The sequence below is a fragment of the Pogona vitticeps genome, chromosome 3 (assembly GCF_051106095.1).
Source record: "Pogona vitticeps strain Pit_001003342236 chromosome 3, PviZW2.1, whole genome shotgun sequence".
Classification (NCBI taxonomy): Eukaryota; Metazoa; Chordata; class Lepidosauria; order Squamata; family Agamidae; genus Pogona; species Pogona vitticeps.
In genome coordinates, this window is record NC_135785.1 from 31,000,358 (window position 1) to 31,021,297 (window position 20,940).

Below are 20,940 nucleotides of genomic sequence, written 5' to 3' on the forward strand. Positions count from 1 at the left end.
AATGACTGGTATTTCCAGCTATAATCACCTCATGTTTCTGGTAACTGATAGTTCTACTCTGAGGTATTCACTGAAGTGTGTGGGCTGGTTTAAATAAACAATCTGCGGACATTAACTCTGTAAGCAGATTTTTGCCACATACATCTGTCCTTTTGTAGCATTCAGTGTTTTCTGTATAGCTGTGTTGCATATCAGTCTCAGCAATCAGTCACCCCCAAATTACTATCTCATGAAAAAAGGCTTTAGTGGCTTGCTTGTCACAGATGGCAGTATTAGTGATTTGTGGATTTTTAAAAAGACACATTTTGTGTGTGTGGAGGGATAAAGTTTCTTCTTCTGGTTCTATGGAAATGAATGACTATTCATAAATCCACCAGATATTATTAAGATTTCACCGTGGTATGAAGTGTGTGTAAAAAATGTGTTTTGTTAACAAAGTTTGGCTAGGCTTCATCCTTAAAAAATAGGTGGTGTATTAATTAAATATGAACTATTAAGCGAAGTTCCAAAAATACATTTAGCAGCTCTGCTACCAAGATTAATAATTCAGCATAATTGCAGCTCTAAGGTATACCCAGTTTTTTCATACTGAATTATTTATGCAGTTTCACACATTAAATTGTACATTTGCTCTGTTACTGATTTTGGAACACCATAATAGGTTTCTTATCTTACAGCCAAGTGTAAAACAAATGAACCAAATAACATATTTTTCCTTCTGCATTTTGTTCTTAAACTGCAGTGGTTAGCATGCTCCCCTCTGACAAAAATATTTTCTTATAAATGCCTGGGTCAGCGATCAGACTTGCAAATTCAGCCTGGTTTTGTCTTTCAATTAGCAGTGGCAAAGCAATACAACTGGAATGCCAGATATGGAGGTATAGAAAGTATATGCTAGGACAAACAGATGGTTTTCACCACTTAAATGTACATTACTTCCATGTACTAGTTAAGTCTGTTGTCTAGTTTGGCCCTGATTTCTACAGTAAGGCAACAGCCATCTCTTCAGATATTTGTGAAGTCTTGAAGAGACCTTTGCTGCTTGACACAGCCATTCCTAACTCGATGTCTTCCACATATTTTGGACTACAGCTGTCACAACCCTCAACCACCTTGTCCAATGGTCAGGAGAACTGATGAATGGCTGCAATCCAAAACAAACATCTGAAGGTCAAAAAATGTAGAAGGTTAGCGAAACCCTAAGAAGAAACTGCCAAGACATAATTGTTCAACCAGCTTTGGTCACATACTAATTCTGAATCTTATAATCAGAATCATTATGCTTTAAAAAATTCATGGAAGGTCATTCAGACCAACCGCAATCTTGTTACAGAATACAATTTGTTTTACCCTTGAAGGGCAAACTAAGGAATAACTCTTTGATTAAAGGAGAAAATATCAACTTCTACATACACTGCATGCTTCAAAACTGCTATGTGAGGCATTAATTGTCTCCTCCCCATCATCTGTAGTTTCTTTGCAAAATGTATTATAAGCAGTACTCAGGAACACAGAGAAGTTTTGCATTAAATCTCCTCCAGAAATACTTATTATTTTAAATATAACCCTATGGTTCAGAGTTCTATTAACTATTTTACTCTATTAACCTGGTCTGGTCCATACCATGACACTGTCTGAGGCAAAAGACAAGATGGAGTCCCCTCCCCAGACCAAATACACAAGCTGAGTAGACTGGCAGCTGAAGAGTATTTCAGCTCTTTCAATAAACAGTGTTTTCCACAACTATTGAGGGCTTATCTACATTAGTGATTAACTCTGTGATATGCATAGAGGGTTTTTTTGTTTTTGTTTTTGCTGCAGGGAGGGCAAGCAAGGGGACAGGGAGGCAAAGGAGTAGAGCAGCAGAGCATGATAAGGTAGCGTGCAGTTTATGGGAAATTCAAGGCATTAGACCACAATTCAGCCCCAAGCAAAAATAAATGAACCTGCCAGGAGGAGGCTAAATGATAACACTTCCAAAGAGTGTAAATCAAGTCGGTGGGAGGGGGGGGGAGGAATGAGCTTTCTCTGATCAATTTTTCAAACATCAATGCGGTTCAAATACCAGCTCTTTTACCAATATAATCAGGACTGGAGCCTGTAGGCTAGTTAAGGAAGAGTATGTGACACACACACATTGCTGCTTGAGGCAGATGGTTTACTCTGTGTAATTGTACAGCCAACATCTTACAGCTACTAGCATGCAAGGATATAGGAAGGCAGCTATCTGAAAAAAAGAGGTATCTACCTGGACATTCCCATCTGAAGCATGTGTTCTGTCATAGATTTCCAACCTTACAGACAATCTTCAGGAAATGTATCCATGTTTTATGAAAAAGACCCAAAGATTACACTATGCAGCAGCAATATTTTGAACCATCCAGTAAATGGGAAACAAGAGTCTTAAAGACATGCCAGTTTCCAAAGACCCCTTATGTTTGCTAAGGAGCATGAAGAATTTTATAATGACTTAAAGTGACACTTTACAAATCCAAACATTAAGCAATAGGGCTTCTGTCAGGAATCTGCCTCTAACACAAAGTTTAGTCTTCAGATTGTGATATTTGATGCTTTTGTGTGAGCAGGGTGAAATTTTAAGGCTGGCTGCAAATTCCAAATAAACCTCTGTAAAAGCTTGTTAATGTTGAAGTCATAAACCTAACTGTCTATTTTATAGCAAAAGGCACGCTGAAAACTTCTCTATGGTTCATCTGCTCTTGTAAAAGGAAGATTATTATTAGTCAGTGGAACTTTGTGTGCTGTAATTTTGAAAACCGAAGCACAAAGGCATTATTTATTTATTTATTTATTTATTTATTTATTTATTTATTTATTTATTTATTTATTTACCCACTTTTCTCCTTAAAAGAACCCAACGTGGCTTATATTCTCAAAAGACAATATAAAAGCTAATAACAGCAAGTATACAAATACTAAAAAGGATCAAACAGCCTGGAGGCAGGCACTGCATCATGGCCTCTCCCAATTTGAAGAGACTCTTGCCCAGCAGGCTGAGGCAAAGAGGAAGTCACAAAAGCAGCAAAACCAGGGAGCTGGGCAGGGGACAGATTGGACTTGTCTTCAGTGTGGAAGGGATTGTCACTCTCGAATTGGCCTCCTCAGCCACACTAGATGCTGCACCAAGTCCCACATACAGAGCACATTACCATAGTCTTTCGAGACTGAAGGATACCTAACTAATCAAACAAATACCATGCAAAAAACATAGGGAACACCCAACCACATTATTCTCTTACCCTGGAATAAGACACGAGACAACTGTTATGGAATAAACACAGGCCACACTTTATTGAATATTCATATTTATCCTCAAAGGAAAAAGGGGGTTCCTGCTGTGGCATGGAATCAGGTTCTGCAGAGGAGTCTCAACAGACCCCTACCAAACTATGGGCGAGTCCTGAGCCTCAAGATATCGCAGTCATGAAGACAGCGAGAACCCAGCTGGCCCAAATTTGACCACCCCTGGACCTCAAGCCGCCTCCTTCTTGTTGACTGTTGGTCCAGGAGCAGCCCCAGTGGATATTCTCCTTCAAGCACTGTAATCACATGATCCGCAGCGCTGGGAGATCAGATGAGCTATACCTTACCTGTGGTTGTGAGGGGACTCACCGAAACCTGTTTTATCTGTACTACCCACCTGTGTGACCAAATTTGAGCACCTCATTATGCCAATGCACTTTAGTCAGTGTGGAATAGGTGAAAAATCCCCACTTGCAAATGCCAATCAGGATGCGGGTCAAAAATTCCTATCCGGCCCCAAACAGGTGACCAGTAAAACTCACACTAGCATTCAGCGCAGGTGGGTGGGCTGCCGAAAAGGAAAAGGCCAATGTAGGATGAGTCCTAGATGAAATACTCTCCCTCCCCCAATCTTACACTTCTCTCTGCAAGATTTTCATGTCTCATGTTATCCCAGAAATGGGATAATGGTGGCCTGCGCTGCTGAAGAGCTCATCAGTGGACCAGGCATTCAAAGCAGTAAGGTACAACATCAATTAAAACCCCCCACTCAGGCAGCCAATCAATAAGGGAAAGCTTTCCTGAAGAGAAAGGTCTTTGTCTGCATGAGGAAGAACAGCAAAAATGGGGCCAACCTAGCCTTCTGTGGGAGGGAGTTCCAAAATCTGGGAAAAGCAACAGAGAAAACCCTTTTACTATGTACCCACCAAACAGACCTGAGAAGGTGGCAGAACTGAAAGAAAGGTCTTTCCTGATGATTTTAACACTTGAACAGGCTTATGAAGAGAGATGTGGTCCCTGGGATAGCCTAGGCTCAAGCTGTTTTGGGCTTTATAAGTTTGAACTTTATTGGTCGCTCCCGCATGTTTCTGTGGCCCTCAAATGCACCCCTAAGAAATGATCTACAGAAATGTTATTTCCATTCCTGGAAGCCTGTAGGGATGATGGTTATGCAAACAAACAGCCCCTCTAACACCCACCTCCTCACAAATTTCAGAAATAAAATTTGAAAGGGGTTTTCAATCATGTTTTGTTTTTAATTTTTAATTTTTTTCTTTTTTGTCTTTTTCTTTTTCTTCTTTTTCTTTTTTTCTTTTTTCTTTTTATTTATTTATTTTTGGTCATGAAAAATGTTGTTGAGGAGTGCAGTCAGTTCTTAGGCTTGAAAAGATGACCCTGAACCCCTAGAAATTGTTTATTCCTGCTTCAGATGCTTATGAGCATCTCAACAAGTAGAAAGTTATTTTCCCATGAAAAAGGCTACTGTGTGCTTGAATTTATGCATATTATTGCAGCATAGAGAAGGCATTTAAAATACTTTAAGATTGTAAGGAAAGGGATTTGACTTCAGGATAAATCCTCTATATATTTATGTACTACCTACTACCAAGCTGTTTGATTTTTCTGATGGGCCTATGTTTGCTGTTGACGAATGTACCATGGTTAGTTCTCCCAAGCAGGAAATTTGGAATCCTACCCATAATTGCTTCAGTTTTCTGTAAGCCCTCTATATAAATACTTTTATGTTTGGAACATGCTTATTTTTGTCCTCTACGTTCTTTACTTGTTCAATACATGCATGACTGGAAGCCCTCCCTGAACAAAAAAGTAAATTACAAGCTGTCATTGAGAAAGGCTGAATTCCATGGAAAAGGCCCCCAAATAACAGAGTGAAAGCTACCACAATATATTTTGTAAATTGCATTTCTAGATGCAAAAATAGTATTTTTTGCTTTCTGGAACAAGCTATTTAACTTAAGGAAGCACACCAGCAAAAAACAGGGACAACAAATTTCACTTGAGGCCAAGGAATGCATTAAGATAATCTTGTATCTAAACCTTTGCCTGTTTCCCTTAGTTCTGTTTGTAAAGTGGCTTGAATCTGGAATTCAGCTGGAAGACAAAAATAGCCAATGTGAGTAGCTGAGTGTCAACATCACTCTGAAAAGATGGATGTTTTCAATGGCTGAGGCAATGCTTTACATTATTTTTTGACTTAAATGGATAGATAGCTGTCCCTCTTCTTTCTTTAGAAATGAGATACAGATTGTAGTTGGTGGCCAGTGAAGAGGAATGCTGTAAATAGCTACTAATGTTGAGCACTTGGTGATAGGTAATAGTAGTAAAAAGTGACAGAGGACTCTGAGTTGAGAGCCAAGGCCAGCAGGCATCCAAGTTGAGATAATTTGAATGGGATAGCAAAGACATGGTGCTGGCTAATGCCTACAACTTTCCTTGTGGGAACAAATTGAATACTACAAGCCACTGAATATCTATAATATTATTCTTAGAACTTCAGAGGTGGAACGGACTCTATGGATCATCGAGTTCAGTCCCTATTAACAAACTCCCAACCTCTGGCTCCGCAGCCATATACCTAAACCACTGGACTATCGAGATATTCTAAGCAGGAGATATGAACCTCTTTTTTTGCCCAAAGATCAAATCTTAATTTGGGAAGGTCTCGAGGACTGCATTTCAGCAATAAGTAGGGCAAGAGGAAGGGGAAAGCATAGTGGATGGGATCCAAATTAGTTTCTTACTAGTTTGGACACTTCTCAAAATAAAACAAAAGCTCAATTCTGTGCATTACTTATAAGTAAACTTCTGAACAGCAGCCTCCTGAACTGTAAGGTGGTGTTAAGTTCTATGCTATGGTTTCCCAGGTTGTAAAAGCAAAGATCAGTTCCATGCTGCAGCTTTCTGGCTTCATGTAGGAAGCACACTTGTGGAGTTCATGGAAAATCTTTTGCAAGCTACATCCAGTCTGTGGACTGTAAGTTCCATCTCTTTGATATGAAAGCTTGTACTACCCAGAATAAGTCTGTTTGCATGAATGTCTCCATACAGAAAGACATGTATAAGCTCCTACAAAATTTCATGTATATGACAGACTCTCTTCACTTTCTGGTCTTCCTTGTTGGTTGGTGTGTGAAAAGCTGGACAGCAAAGAAAGCTGATAGGGAAAAAATCATTTGAAATGTGGTGCTGGAGGAGAGCTTTGTGGATACCTTGCTTTGGGCTCATTGTGAGAAGGCAGGATTATCTCTTGAAAAGACAATAATGCTGGCAAGGGTTGAAGGCAGCAGGAAAGGGGAAAGATCAAATATATGGTTTGATTCCCTAGAAGAAACCACAGGCTTGAGTTTGGAAGAGTTGAACAGGGTTGTTGAGGACACATTTTGGAGATCTCTCATTCATAGGGTCATCACAAGTCAGAAGCAAATTCAAGATGCATAACTATACAACAAATGCAATAATATAACATTTTGATAACAAAATCTTCTTGTCATATCCCACATTATATAAATGTGGAAAAAAAAATCTCCCTCCCTCCCACACTGAGCATTGGTTAGTGTAAACCCACATAAACAAGCATGTATGCCAGTCTCTCAGTCCTGAGAGATTTTCTTGGCTCTCAGAAATCAGTCTCAACAAGAGTTAAAGGCTAAAGGAACTATGTATTAGAAAGAGGACTAACAGATGACATGCTGTTCTGCTTGCCACATCCTCACAGTATCTACCAATGGTTGTTTGCAGATGCTCGGAAATTATACATGGGGAATTCAACAAAGCAGTGTGGTTTCACTGGCAGCAATAAGCCATGTTTCACATAAATTTATGATATGGCTTGGTTTTCATGGGATCAAAGATGGAGAAGGAAGGAATCCAATGGCTGCCCTGTACTCTTCTGGAAAATAGTAGCTTCTGAAACAGTGATGAACGGTGGGTGCGTCAGAACAGAGGACTGGAAAAAGTTTCTATTCCTGCAAAAAGCCTGATGTCACTATAACTCAGAGGGAGGATGCAGCCTTATAAAAATCTCAAAATCGTGCTTTTCATTTGTTCAGATCAACTAATTATCCATCTGTATGTGGTTTTTAAAAAGGTCTGTTAAGGAAAATTGTGCTGAGCAGAAAAACATAAAAGAAAGCCTTGAAGTCATTCAGTAGTACTTAAAGGTGAAAATGAACATTTTTTCCCATCTAGAACAGGCTCATTGAAATCAGTCAGATTCGTAAGTCACATATCGTGTAAGCTACACTGACCTCAAAGAGTCTACTCTAATTAGGACTCATTATTGGATATCATCCAAGGTATTTCCATACATGACTTAAAAGCTTATTCTCCTTTAATGTTTATGTGTATGTATGAATGATACTGTGGATAGGAAGCAGGTGCAAGCAATTGTTCAATTATATATTTCTCTTTTATATATGAGATCTCTTTTAGTTTTTGAAGGAAACCACAATTTATTTTGCTATTACATAATAAAAGTTTATTACATTATTATTACTTTTTCTATTTTATTACATTTGGAAGAAGCATTATATATCTCTTTGTAATGTGGCACATATGGCCATAGACTTGTGAAATGTCTTTAAATACACCAAATACAAGAACCCAGGAGATTACTCTCAGACTAGCTTTCTGACCTGTACAATTTAACATCTTGTTCCTTGTTATTGTACATGCGCAAATCCCAGAGGACAAGTCTGGTTCCAGATCTTAGGCTGTCAAAAGATTTGTAGTCTGGCTTGAACATGGCTCATTTCAGTTTTCTTTGCCAGCTACATTACCTGAAGTACTTAATATTTAAATACAGCAAATAACAATATCCATGTCAAATCCCTGGAGGTTTATCTACAGAACAGCAAGAAAGGTTAAGAGCAGCACTTGTAATCTGGAACAATATATTCCCCAAACCTATTTTGTCCCCCTCAAAGAACAAAGGGGTATAAACATTTTTCAGCTCTCATAGGTTCTATTATATGTATGCCGCTCAGAGTGGTACTGACCTACCAGATGGGCGGGATACAAATCAAATAAATAAATAAATAAATAAATAAATAAATATGCATTCATATGGTTTTCCAGATGTTCCCTTTTGTGTTTTTCGACTGTAACCCATAAACGTCCCCAGGCAGCACCTGCTAGAATTGGTCTGCAACTCTCAGAATTATTGGAGAATTCTGGGACTGGCAGTCCAGTTCTGGGAGCTGCTACCTGGAACAGTCTAGGAGTAGCCATTTGAAAACAAGAAAAAGAACACCCCCTAATGGAGAAATGCTATTTTTAATGTTCTTTTGATCAGTTGGCCACAGTGGACAGAATGTTGCATGGGATAGGCCTTTGGTTTGACACAACATAGCTCTTCGTATGTTCTATAAATTATTTACTTTTATCTGTTTTGTGGCTCTAGAACTGAATGTAGACCAAAATATATCTGTGCTAGATTCTGAGATCATTTAAAATGTATTTATAGATTTATTTCGTTTGTAAACAACCTTTTTGGTAAATACATGAAACCATATATGAACTAAATACCAATTTATCAATTAAATGTTGGCTTTAAAATAAACAATGGGGTTTACAACAAATGGCATATAGGTTGTCACTACTGGTCCCTAGTAGAACTTATCCTGTTGTTCTACTTAAAAATGCTTTTTGAGATAACTTTAGAATTGCTTCCCTAGTCTAGCTTTTTTCTCCTCACATAGAGACCTAAAAACTCATGAAAACAATTGTTTGCTAAGGTTGGTAAATCTAGATAATCATTTACGGTAGGGAAGCTGCAGCTGCCATCTTTGCAAAGGGCAGCCTGGATTCCCTTAGCTTGCCTTAGGAGAATCCAGGCTGCCCTTTGCGAAGATGGCAGCTGCAATTTCCCTAACCTAAATGAAGCCACAGCCACCATCTTTGCAAAGGGCAGCCAGTCTCCCTTTTTACGCCATGGCTGCGAAGGTCTGATGGAGACCTGTGGCAGCTATTAAGGTAAGGGGGTGTTGGTGGGAGTGGGGTTGGGGCTAAGGTAGGGAAAGGAAGGGAGTGTGGAGGTAGGCTGTGGGGATGGCTGGCTGTGTGGGTGGGGTGGCTGTCTATTGGCTTCTGATCAGTTGGTCAGCGGCAGGTAGGCAGAATGGGCTTCTGTGCCGTGTGATAAACTCTCCTGGGGGGACCCAATTTCTGGGTGAATAACTTGGCTGATATCCAATCTTCACCAAAGTTGTCAAGCATGTTGAGGAAAGACATAGGAAGCCCTGTAGTGCTTCTGGAGTCTCTAAGTACCTGGGGGGAGCTTTTCTGAGGGGTCATGTTTGTGACTATGTAACTCAGGGGTCCGTAATCCAATATTCACCAAACTTTCAGCAGTCATAGAAAGGCATCTGAGGAAGCTTCCCTGCAAACATGGTGTCTCTAGGCCATTGGGTGACAGTGTTATAGCCATTTAAAATGCAGATGAATCAACAAATTGATTCGTTGATTCATAGAAGAATATTCGTATATTCATATTTGATCAAAACGAATTGTCATTTTTTTTATTTGTCCCCATCTCTATTTCAGAGCCATTAACAAATGCAGTGCATTTTGAAGTTTTGGAGGAGTCAGCATTAGGGCACTGTGACAACCTTTCTTCCTAACACAGTTGTAAATTGTTCTTGTTGCCAATAATCCCTTGATTCGGTTCTGAAACAAGCAAGGCAAGTGGAACACCTTTTATATTTCTTCCCTGTGACATTTGGCTTTGCTACAAACTAGAGGATTTAGCTAACGGACAACCCTAAAATCACCTCTTTGGTTTATATTACCTATTTTGATACATTTGACATTTATCACACCATGTCAATAGGTCCTGATAGTTTCCATCAGAACTTCAAGTACTATAATTTACCACAACAGCTGGGGAAAGATGGAAGGGTATGAAAGCAATTTCTTTGGCAGGTTATAGGGTTTCCATACAAATTGCACATTTATCACAATAAGCAACCCTTCCTAAAGTCATATTTCTATGCTAAATACTTTTTGGCTCCTCCCACAAAAAGCAGCAATTGGAATTTGGAAGAAAACCAACATATTTTTATTTCCTAAATATAAAGAATCTGAACTGAGCTTCAGCGTGCCATTTCGATGTGATGCTCTCTCTTGTATTAACTTGTGAAAATGGGGAAGAAGCCCTGTAAAGTCAAGCCTATTTCATTTCAATGCAAAAGTGACAGCGCTATGACCTTTCTGTGTCATTTTTCATGCGATCTTGCCCTGCAGCATAAAGAAATGTGACATTTGGAAGGAGAGCCCAGTGTGGTTAAACTGATGGAGGTTTTTCTTGTTTGTTTTGCCTGTCCTCAGACATCTGCTGTAAATGAAAAGGGGATAAGAAAGTTACCAAATTGCTACTGTGAGCCCCACAGGATTGTTTTGGTTGTGTAAAATTTTTTTCATATGTTCTATTGGGACACACATGGTCATCACAATTACTTCAGTAATTCTTTGTATAATTCTCTTAAAAATGGCAATGACTGCATCTTGGCTCCTTGCAAAAGACAAATTAAATACTGTAAAACTCATGAGTCTGACTTTCTGCACTTGCACAGACTTTAACTGCCAACGCCAAACCGTTCATGCTAAGACTGGGCCAAGAAGATAGTAAACATTGGCCTTTTAAAATTGTTCTTTTTAATTAAGTAGAATCCCAATGCGGTGTCAGGTGACAAAAAGGATTTCCTTTAGCAGAAAAGGAAAGAGGTTTTTACCCTTCTTCACCCCTTAAAATCCATCCAACAATTGGAGGACTTCCTGAGGTAAATTCAGTCAGGACCCATTTTGAAGCTAGCACATAGGTATAGAAGAAATCTACTGTACTCATGGCAGGGAGGAGACTGATTTGTGCAGGGCTAGTGATGAATTCCCACGGGGAGTTCAGTATGACGGCTCCCAACTGCCAGGTTCAACTGTTGGGAGTTCAATGTGGTTGGGAGTTCATTTACATACTATACCTCCTTGACAGGGGCTGGACTTGATGGTCCAGAGGGTCTCTTCCAGCTCTTTAGTCCTAAGATTATTACTGAGTATCAGCAGAAGAGAATGAGGAAACCAGAGTAAGGTCCAATTTGTAAACAACCAATGGCTGAACTCCTGTTGTGCAGTTATGCAAAAGGCATAACTTTTAGCATCAAACTGCTATAAGTTAAGGAATCATCATAGGTAATATCTGTTGCATTCTGAGTCACATAGCCAGGCTTACGTACAACAGATAATTCCTATGCATATTTCTTACAGCAATTCACCACTAAACATAACTAACCAGTGGCTGTTATTTTTGGTAACAAAATAATTACTTCTCCTATCTCATGGCCCCCATGAGACCTTGATGATGAAGGGGACTATTAGTGTGCCTTGGGACAGAAGCAGAAAATATTTAATTAAAAGAAAAATCCTGGCTGATGGCATCATCAGCTTTATGCAGCATAGATGCATTTTAAAATATAAAGTGTTTGTTTGCATGGAAAATGACACAGTCGTTTTTGTAAATTTCTAAAAGGCTTCCTTTAAGCGATGCCGTATGTCCTAGGATATAACAACCAAATGTAGGCGATTAACATAAAGAGCTAGAAGATTTGTAGATGTGTTAGTTTTTCAGGTTACACTGTATAACTTAGGAGATAATACCAAAATGTAGAAACTTTACAGGCCGATCAAGTTTTATGTTAGTCTGTCCCAGCATATCAGGCCAAAAAAAAAAAAAGTTGTGGCACCTTAAAGACTAGCTTCTATATTTTAGTGAGAACTTTTGTGGACAAGTCTGATAAAGTAAAGCAGCCTTCCCATCTTCACTCTCTATTCATGGGGCTAGCAGACTAGATTCCCTTTAATGCATATGGGACACACTTAGAAAATTGCACTCAATAGGCCTTAAGGACTCATGATACTAATGAATAGGGAGTCACCATAACTCAGTCACATATATAGTTGAACCACTTGTTTGCGTAAGTTGTAATTTGGACATGTCAGAATATGGTTCAGTCGAATGAAGGGACTAGAGATAGGTGTGACCTGCTTCTTCACAAACAACAGGTGTTTGGCAGTTTGGTGCCCTATCCCCTCCAGCAGGCACTCAGTCAGAAGCAGTGCCCAGTGAAGGTGGGGCAGGGAAGCCAGGATGTTGTTTCCAAGTGGGCATCCACCAGAGGGGGTGGGGCGCTAAACCACCAAACACCTGTTGCCATGATAAACAAATCCATCTTTAGTGGGGACTCTTTGTCCAGCTTGCTATCCCCTATTCTCTCCACCATCCTTCTAAAAAGCAGTATTGGTTTGTTTGTGCTTGGAAATGGGTGAGAGGCTGAGAAGAAAGGGGATGTGCACTACATCTGTGTTCCATTTCCTCTGAAAAATTTTCTTGGAAAACTGATGGTCTCCGTGCTTAGCCCCCTCTTCCCTGCACTTCCTCAGAAACATTATTTAAAGGACTCTGACATGGAGAATGCATTTGTTACTCCTAAGGAGGACGTTGGTCTTCACAAAGTCATGTACATAATGCCCAAACCCAATCAAGTAAGGTCTTATTGAGATGGGTGAAAGGAAGCAAACTGCTTCAAGTCTTGTTGTAGCTAACGTTAAGGGTGATTAGGGGGAATTATGGCTTCTCAAAGCTATACCCAATATATTTTTTGTTCCAGTGATCCTGCCCACGCAAGGGGGAGCCAAGAGCAACTCCACCCATCCTTCCTTGATGTCACCATGTCAAACATCCCTTATCCCAGAAATAAGCATGAAACACTTGAGTTCCAATGCACCAGTTCTCAAAACATTTTTAACATTCCATAATAAGTCTCAATAATTTAAATTAAGCAACCAACTGCAAGGAACAAGAACTTCTAGGGTGGGGAAATTTCAACATAAATACCTATACACTAATAAACCAACAATGAACAAAATCTATCATAGAGAAGCATTATTTTGAAAGAGTGTTCCTCATGTTTTCCAAAGTGTTGGTTTGAATGCTGGGTGTGGGGGTAGGCTGTTGGGGTGGCTGGCTGTGTGTGTGGGTTATCAGCTTCTTATCAGCTGATCGGCAGCCGGTAGGCAGAATGGGCTTCTGTACCATGTGGTAAACTCTCCTGGGGGTACCCAATTTCTTGGTGAATAACTTGGATGTCCAATATCCATTCTTCACCAAAGTTGGCAGGCTTGTTGGGGAAAGACATAGGAAGCTCTGTTGTGATTCAGGAGTCTCTAAGTACCTGGGGGGAGCTTTTCTGAGGGGTCCTCTTTGAGACTATATAACTCAGGGGTCCATTATACAATGTCCACTTCAGGAGTTGTAGAAAAGTGTCTGAGGAAGCTTCCCTGAAAACTTGGTAGCTCTAGGTCATTGGGGGCCAGTGTTATAGCCTTTAAATTGCAGATGAATCAACAGATTGATTCATCAATTTGTTGAAGACTATTCATATATTCATGTTCATTGAACTGTTAACCTTGATGAATAACAGATCAAAACGAATCACCATTTTTTTTATTCGTCCCCATCTCTAGTTATTATGCAGGATAATTTATAGAATTTGCCAGGATTTTCTAAGATCCACCATTACTTCAGGATTCATTATGTACCTTGACTCTACTACATCATACTCCCTTAGTTTCTTGTGTATGTTTCTGCCAAGTGTCATGACAAAAAGGGACGGAAAATATAAAGTTCATCCTCTTGGAATAACATGGCTTTCCATTCATCTTGGACTGTCAGTTCCAGCTATTCTGGCCTTCCTATGTTGTAAAAAGAAATAAAGTTTTCCCTTGCCATGTTGTTTTCTTTTCTTAAGACTCTGTGTGTGTGTGTGTGTGTGTGTGTGTGTGTGTGGTGTGTGTGTGTCTGTGTGTGTGTGTGTGTGTGTGTGTGTGTGGTGTGTGTGTGTGTGTGTGTGTGTGTGTGTGTGTGTGTGTGTGTGTGTGTGAGAGAGAGAGAGAGAGAGAGAGAGAGAGAGAGAGAGAGAGAGAGAGAGAGCTTCGGAATACAACTGTGGAGACCTGTAGAGATATAGGATTTTTTTGGATATTTTTCTCCAAGGGTAGAGAGATAGAGGGGTTCATTATTTGATGAAAAATTTCTGGTATCTCCAGCTTGCTGTGAAGAAAAGTCTGGAGCTAATGTTCTTTTTTGCTGATATTGCAAAATCAGAGATGGCAGAGAGGAGGCATGTCAAAGATAGAGGATGTGAATCTGAAAAACTCTGTTCCCTGGGATGGGATAAAAGTATCCTCACCCTGGTTCTTGCAATGTTTGCCTTCCCTCCTCCCTATGAGAATCAACGGGATGGAAATCATTAAAAAAAGAAAAAGAAGCTACAATGAGAAGACTTGAACTGACTTATGGAGGAATCCCTGAACACAAAATGAATTACTGTGGAGTGGGAAAGAGGTAAACAGGCTGTCCTGAGAAACTGCTACATGTAGAACACAAAAACAGAACTGAAATGGACAAAAACTCACACCATGGGATTCAGTGGTAAAACACAGAAGCTAAATCCATGGATTTAGAAAGCAATTGTTTTGGTCATATTTAATCACTTTTGTCCCAAGATTTTTTTTGTTGTGCTTGAAGCCTTATGAAAATATGAGAAAATAACTACACTCAGATATGGCGGATTGCCAAAATTTGGGCTATTTGCATCTCTTCCCTATAGCCAGATGACACAGGCAAAATTCGTTGGCTGCCCTACTCAATAGTCACAGTTCTGAGCAATTTTTTTATTTCCTGCCAGGAATGTTGTTCCGCTGAGTGTTTTGGGGCTGGCTGCATCCGTCTCATCTAGTTACACATGTGTCATTAATTTGGTTTGATTATCCTTCCCAGATGTTGCTGTTCCAGACCATTGTGTTTCATTCGGTTGGGTTTGGGGGCAATAAAGGGTTAATGAAAGAGTAACATTGTTCATGTTTGAGTTCTAAGATATCTTTCTGATGTTTGTCCATTGCTTCCCACTGTTTTAGCATATTTTTTAAAAAAGGAATCCCTGTTCCATTCCGTTCTGCTCCATTCCAGCTTTTACCTAATCTCTCCTTTTTTTTAGATTTTTGTAGGACATTTGTAGAGATACCACATCATCCCCCATCCTTTTCCCTTTTATTCACAATTCCTTTAATCTGCAGACTTTGCTGCTATGTAGTAGTGAATTTTTAGTATTAGATTCAGACCAGTCAGGATTGGTAGGTAGACTTAAAAACAAATCCAGTAACTACTTATTGTGCTCTCTCAGATTTTGCATGTCATATTTCATTTAAAATGCTAGTACAGGCAAACTAAAGTACATGGTGGTTCTGTGGGTTAAACCGCAGAAGCCTCTGGGCTGCAAGGTCGGAAGACGAGCAGTCGTAAGATCGAATCCACACGACAGAGTAAGTTCCTGTCGCTTGCCCAGCTCCTGCCAACCTAGCAGGTTGAAAGCATGTAAAAATGCAAGTAGATAAATAGGTACTACTTCAGTGGGAAGGTAACGGCATTCTGTGTCTAGTAGTACTGGCCACATGACCATGGAAACTGTCTATGGACAAATGCTGGCTCTATGGCTTGGAAACAGGGATGAGCACCGCACCCTAGAGTCGGACACGACTGGACTAAATGCCAAGGGGAACCTTTACCTTTACCTTACAGACAGACTGGTATTGTACCTACCTAATTGGCTGCCATGAAAAATCAAACCATAGTTTACTTCACATAGGATTGTTTTTGAATGTAACAATATGTACAAATTAAGTACAACTGTATCTTTTATACATACCATTCTTTGTATGATACTTCCTTGTTTGAATGTCCAACTGAGAATTTTCCATCCTTGAAAAAAGCATTCACTGTTATTCGCTCTTGCTACAAACTTAAACAAAACTGTTAAATTTGTTTAACTATGAGTCTCAAATTATTTCTGGCTAGGCCAGATTTAAAAATAAAAAATAAAAACACATTTTTTGCCTGTTCACATTATGAAAAGCCACATATGTGCATCATGCTCACCTCTCTCTCCCCTAGACCAGACTAAATCCACCGGCACCATGATCAAAAGGAACCAGGTGTCATACGTGAGGCCAGCCGAGCCTGCCTTTCTGAGCTGCTTCAAGGAGCGAGTCAGTTATTGGGAGGGTCCGACGGTAGATACAAAGGGCTGTGAGTGATTGAGAGAGGCTGTGGGCGGTGCCATGCAGGGACACCCAGAACGGACAGGTCATGGTGGAGAGTTCTGACTAAACATGATCCACCTGGACCAAGTAGGTGGGGCTTGTCAGCCTTGGAAGGCAGCCCATCTAGGAGAAGGAAAATGCCAATTTCAAACCTCCACTGATGGAAAAGGCTTCAGGAGTAAACCTGAGGCAAAATCCAGAGCCGGAGTCCCGGAGGCAGTTTGTGTCATTCTGGCAACTATTGCGATGTCGCTGGAACCAGTTGTATTGGCTCTTGCCTTTCCATTGGATTATTTCAGTGACGTGGAGAGGGAGGATTTTCTGCTTGGGTAACAGCCTATCCTCCATATTATTTTACCCAGGCTTCATGCTCTGGAGAGGACGCTCATACAGAGCACGTTACCATAGTCTCTCAAGACTGAAGGATACCTAAGAGATATGTGCTACAATGCCTTGCTTCTGTTATTCACGAATCCATTCAGATTCAATTATTTCCTCCTCAAATCTTTGTAATTCCCTCCTCCTCACAGTTGCCACTTTGAGATCAGTGACAAGAGTGTCTTGGTGTGCTGAAATATATTGATATTCACTTTCCTGTATTGCCATTTCTGGTGTCAGATTTGTACTCACTTATTCTCTTGCAGAGGCACTGCCCTGCTTGTCCTGTATGGAAACCAGAGAGATTCTGCTAGCAGAGGATAGCATATAAATATAACATTATTAAAATGAACAAGTAAATGAGATCCTGATGTTATTTGTAATGTTGTTGGGACCTGCCATAGTCCTGCCAGAATACATATAGTAGCAGAGTCAGCATCTGGGGTTGTAGCAAAATAATATGTAGTAACCCATAGATCTGCATCCATATTTTGCTACCTATTAAGAATCATTAATTAAACTGAGCACCAACCTTTCACCCAAAGTCTGTAAGAGGGATGAATGGTTGCCTGTAATGAGCCATTGATCGTTAATTATGGTTAATGATTCCATATAGTGAGAGATTCTGCTCCTGAGAGCTGGGTGGGGTGCAATGACTGTCCCATATGAATTTACATTGTCCATTCTACATGGATCCCCACAGGAAATATTTAGACCCGTTTTTCTTAAAGAAGAAGGGCTGTTTGAATTGTGACACACTGAGGTACGTTTTGTCAACAGGAGAGTCAGTTATAGTGGAGAACATGGCGGCCTTTTAAAACCACATAGTAAGGAGCCACAGACTGAGACATAACAAACTTGTAGATTCAGTTAATTAATACCTTGTTCTTATCCTTCATATGTGATTTATATATATATGCCAATAAAGGTTCTGACTGATTGATTTAATTCAACTGTTATCTTGTTTTGGAAAACTAGTTACCATTTTCTGTGTTTTAGGTCTGTCTTATAGTAATATATTCTTCAGTAATAGCCTTGCCCTCTGCCTGTTTTTTGCACCCTGGAATGGGTATCATATGGGTATTATATGTTAATATTTTTTTGATATAATTTTGCTAATTTATCTGACAGATAGGTCAGGGATCTTCTATTCCAAACCCATTTTTAGCAACTCTTAATGTAGTGTTTAAAATTAAGCCCAAATAATACAGTACTCTGTAGACAAACTGGGTGGGTGGGATGAGATTATGCAATTACTGGCAGGTCTTGTGTAAATATATAATGTTAAAAAAATAATTGTCATTCTTTTATTCAGAAGCTGTGTCATTTTGTCTTCTTAAAGAAAAGAAAATGCACAAAGGCATTTCATGATTATACTTGCCTGCAATATGATTCTGACATTCTGATTGTAATTATCCCCCTCCCCTTTTCCAACTTCTTTGAAACATGGTAGATACATCTAGGTGATTCATCAATACCCCATAATCTGTCTAAGAAATCCAGTTATTATCCTGCTAATGTTATTCTTGTAATGTGTCAGTTTGACTGATTAGAAAATAGAAGAATTATGGTAGCAGATTTCAAAAGTACCAAAAACCTGAAACCAAGAAAGCATACTTTTACTTTACAATAATTTTCCACTCAAGATGTAAGCACCCATTCAACTTTGTTCTTGTTACTTAGAAGCCCTAAACTGTTGATCACCAACAGCTAAGATGTTTCTTCATTCAACCTTGTCACTAGTTTCAAAATTCATTCATCACATCAGAGATATTTGTACTGCACATGGCATACAACATTGCTATCCATAGGCTAAAATTCCGTTGGTTAGCATTAAATCACACTAGAGTAGGCCCATTGAATCAATGGACTCAACTTCTTCATGTTTCATTAATTCAAATAGGCCTATTCTAATTGTAAATTACTATAGCATAGTAAGTTGTGGTTAGAGTAGAGCAATTTGAATCAACGGAACCTACAGAGCAGTTGACTCCCCAGCATCCTAATTGAGTTCATGGGCCTACTCTAGTGTAATTTACTATGCTAAGTAACAAGATTGCAGCTATTATGCATTCTTTGTTTTCTTTATTCAAAAATGCTTCTTTTCTTTAGCATGTTATTATATACTGCATGAAAAGAGGCAAATAAAGCAATATTTGTAATGTGTATGCATGCTTCTTTTAAGTTACAGAATGTACTCATTCAGCTGCATAGCTAGAAAAAGAATGACCTTGCTGAGAGGTAACAATATAACATAACCCATACTCACATCTCTGTATTCAGAACTTCTTTTTAGTATATAGCTCTGGACATCTGCGGAATGTGTGTTTCACTGATACATCTCCAGTACATGGGAAAAACAATATGTTTTATTGGCAGAAGTCTGTTGGTATTACTGTTAACCAAATTTCTATATGTTTGATACAGACATGGTGAATGTATTATGTAGAAGTTTGTTTTCTGAAGGAGCAGCTCCATAGACAGATGTTTGTGTGTACAATCCCAATTTCTCCACAGTTAGAAGGCTGCTGTGACAACAGAAAAAGCTAATGAGGGACACGGCTGCATCAGTGTCCAGATTAAGGGAAATAATAGTACCAATGCTCTCTCTAATGTTCAGCCCTGCTGGGCAAGGCTCAGCCCCTCTCACATGCATGATTCCTCCCCCTTGCGGAGTTCCATTGAGACTGGAACAAAGGGGTTGAAAACAATCACTGTTAGTGCACAGATAAGGAAGGCAGAGCGGGAACCTTGAATGGTACTATTCTATTTACTTGTTTCAGATCTCACCTGGAATGCTTCATCAAGTTCCAGGTGCCACAGCTGGGGAAGGATATTAACAAACTGGTGATAAAACAGCCATCTTCAAAAATGGACTGTCATATGAAAGACAGAGGATGCTTGTTTTCTGCAGCTCCATAGTGTAGAGCCCAAGCGATAGATGCCAATTCCAGGAAAGGAAATGTTGCCAGAACAGTTAGAATAATTTTCTGGTAGTAAAAGATGTTTCACCATAACAAAGACTACATTTGACTCTCCTTTTTTGGAGACATTTAAACAGAGGTTGGACAGCCGGCTGTCAAGGATTCTTTAATTGTGAAGTTCCTGCTTTGGAATCAAGTGAATGATTCTTAGGGTCTAGAACAAGATCTATAGTTCCATTGTTCTACAATTTAAGAAAAACTTTTTGAAGTCTCCATCCCAATGGCCAAAATTCTGTTACTGAGCATAGTAAAGCAGGCCCATTGGAAGCAGTACCTTAGTACAAGTATGTACAGTAGGCCCATTTGAATCGCAGAGGATTTGACTCACCAAATCCCCACTGATTCAACGGACTTACTCTAGTGCAACTTACTACATTAAGCAACAAGATTTCAATAATTTCAACCAGTATTTCAAGTTCCTACTATCTATTACTACAAAAAGCAAATTTGTTCCATCTATGTATAAGTCTTCAAATATTTGCACACGGCTATTCGTTTAATTTCTTAACTGTCCTTTCCCTAGCGGCATACTCAGTGTGAGAGATAATGGCAAATGTTGCCCAAAACTATCTGAATGTCTACAAGTTACCCAGCCTGATTGAGACAGTTCCAGGTTTCCAGGAAATACGTTTTGTGTACAGTTCCTTTGCCAAGTAAAGGAGAGCAGCATTGGGTTAAATGGAAAGTATGACACAGATTATTATGTTCCTATCACACAGAGTAGTAAAATATGACCTTTTGATTTACTTATGTGGCATACAATTGTTCCCCATCCCCCATATTTATATGTCAGTAATTTTTGGTCAGTCACATCCCGGAATATTCTATATATGAAGTGGTTTCATTCAAAGCAAAGGCCATCTAGATAAAACTGAATCCAGGTTTCACTTTGAAATTTCACTTGTGAGGAAACAGCTTATGAACTGCAAAAAGTGTGCCAACATTGTTCTGATTGCAGAAGACGGGGTGAGATATGGAACATGTCTTTCTAATAGAAGCTGCTTCCATCTTCAGAGCTGGATATTGTCCACATCTCCAATGTGATCTTGAGCAGCATGTTAAACATGCTGGAGATACTTATCATCAGTCTTCTGCTGGTATTTTATGGATGGAAGAGAGAAAAGGGAAGCTATGTCATAAGACGGTGCTT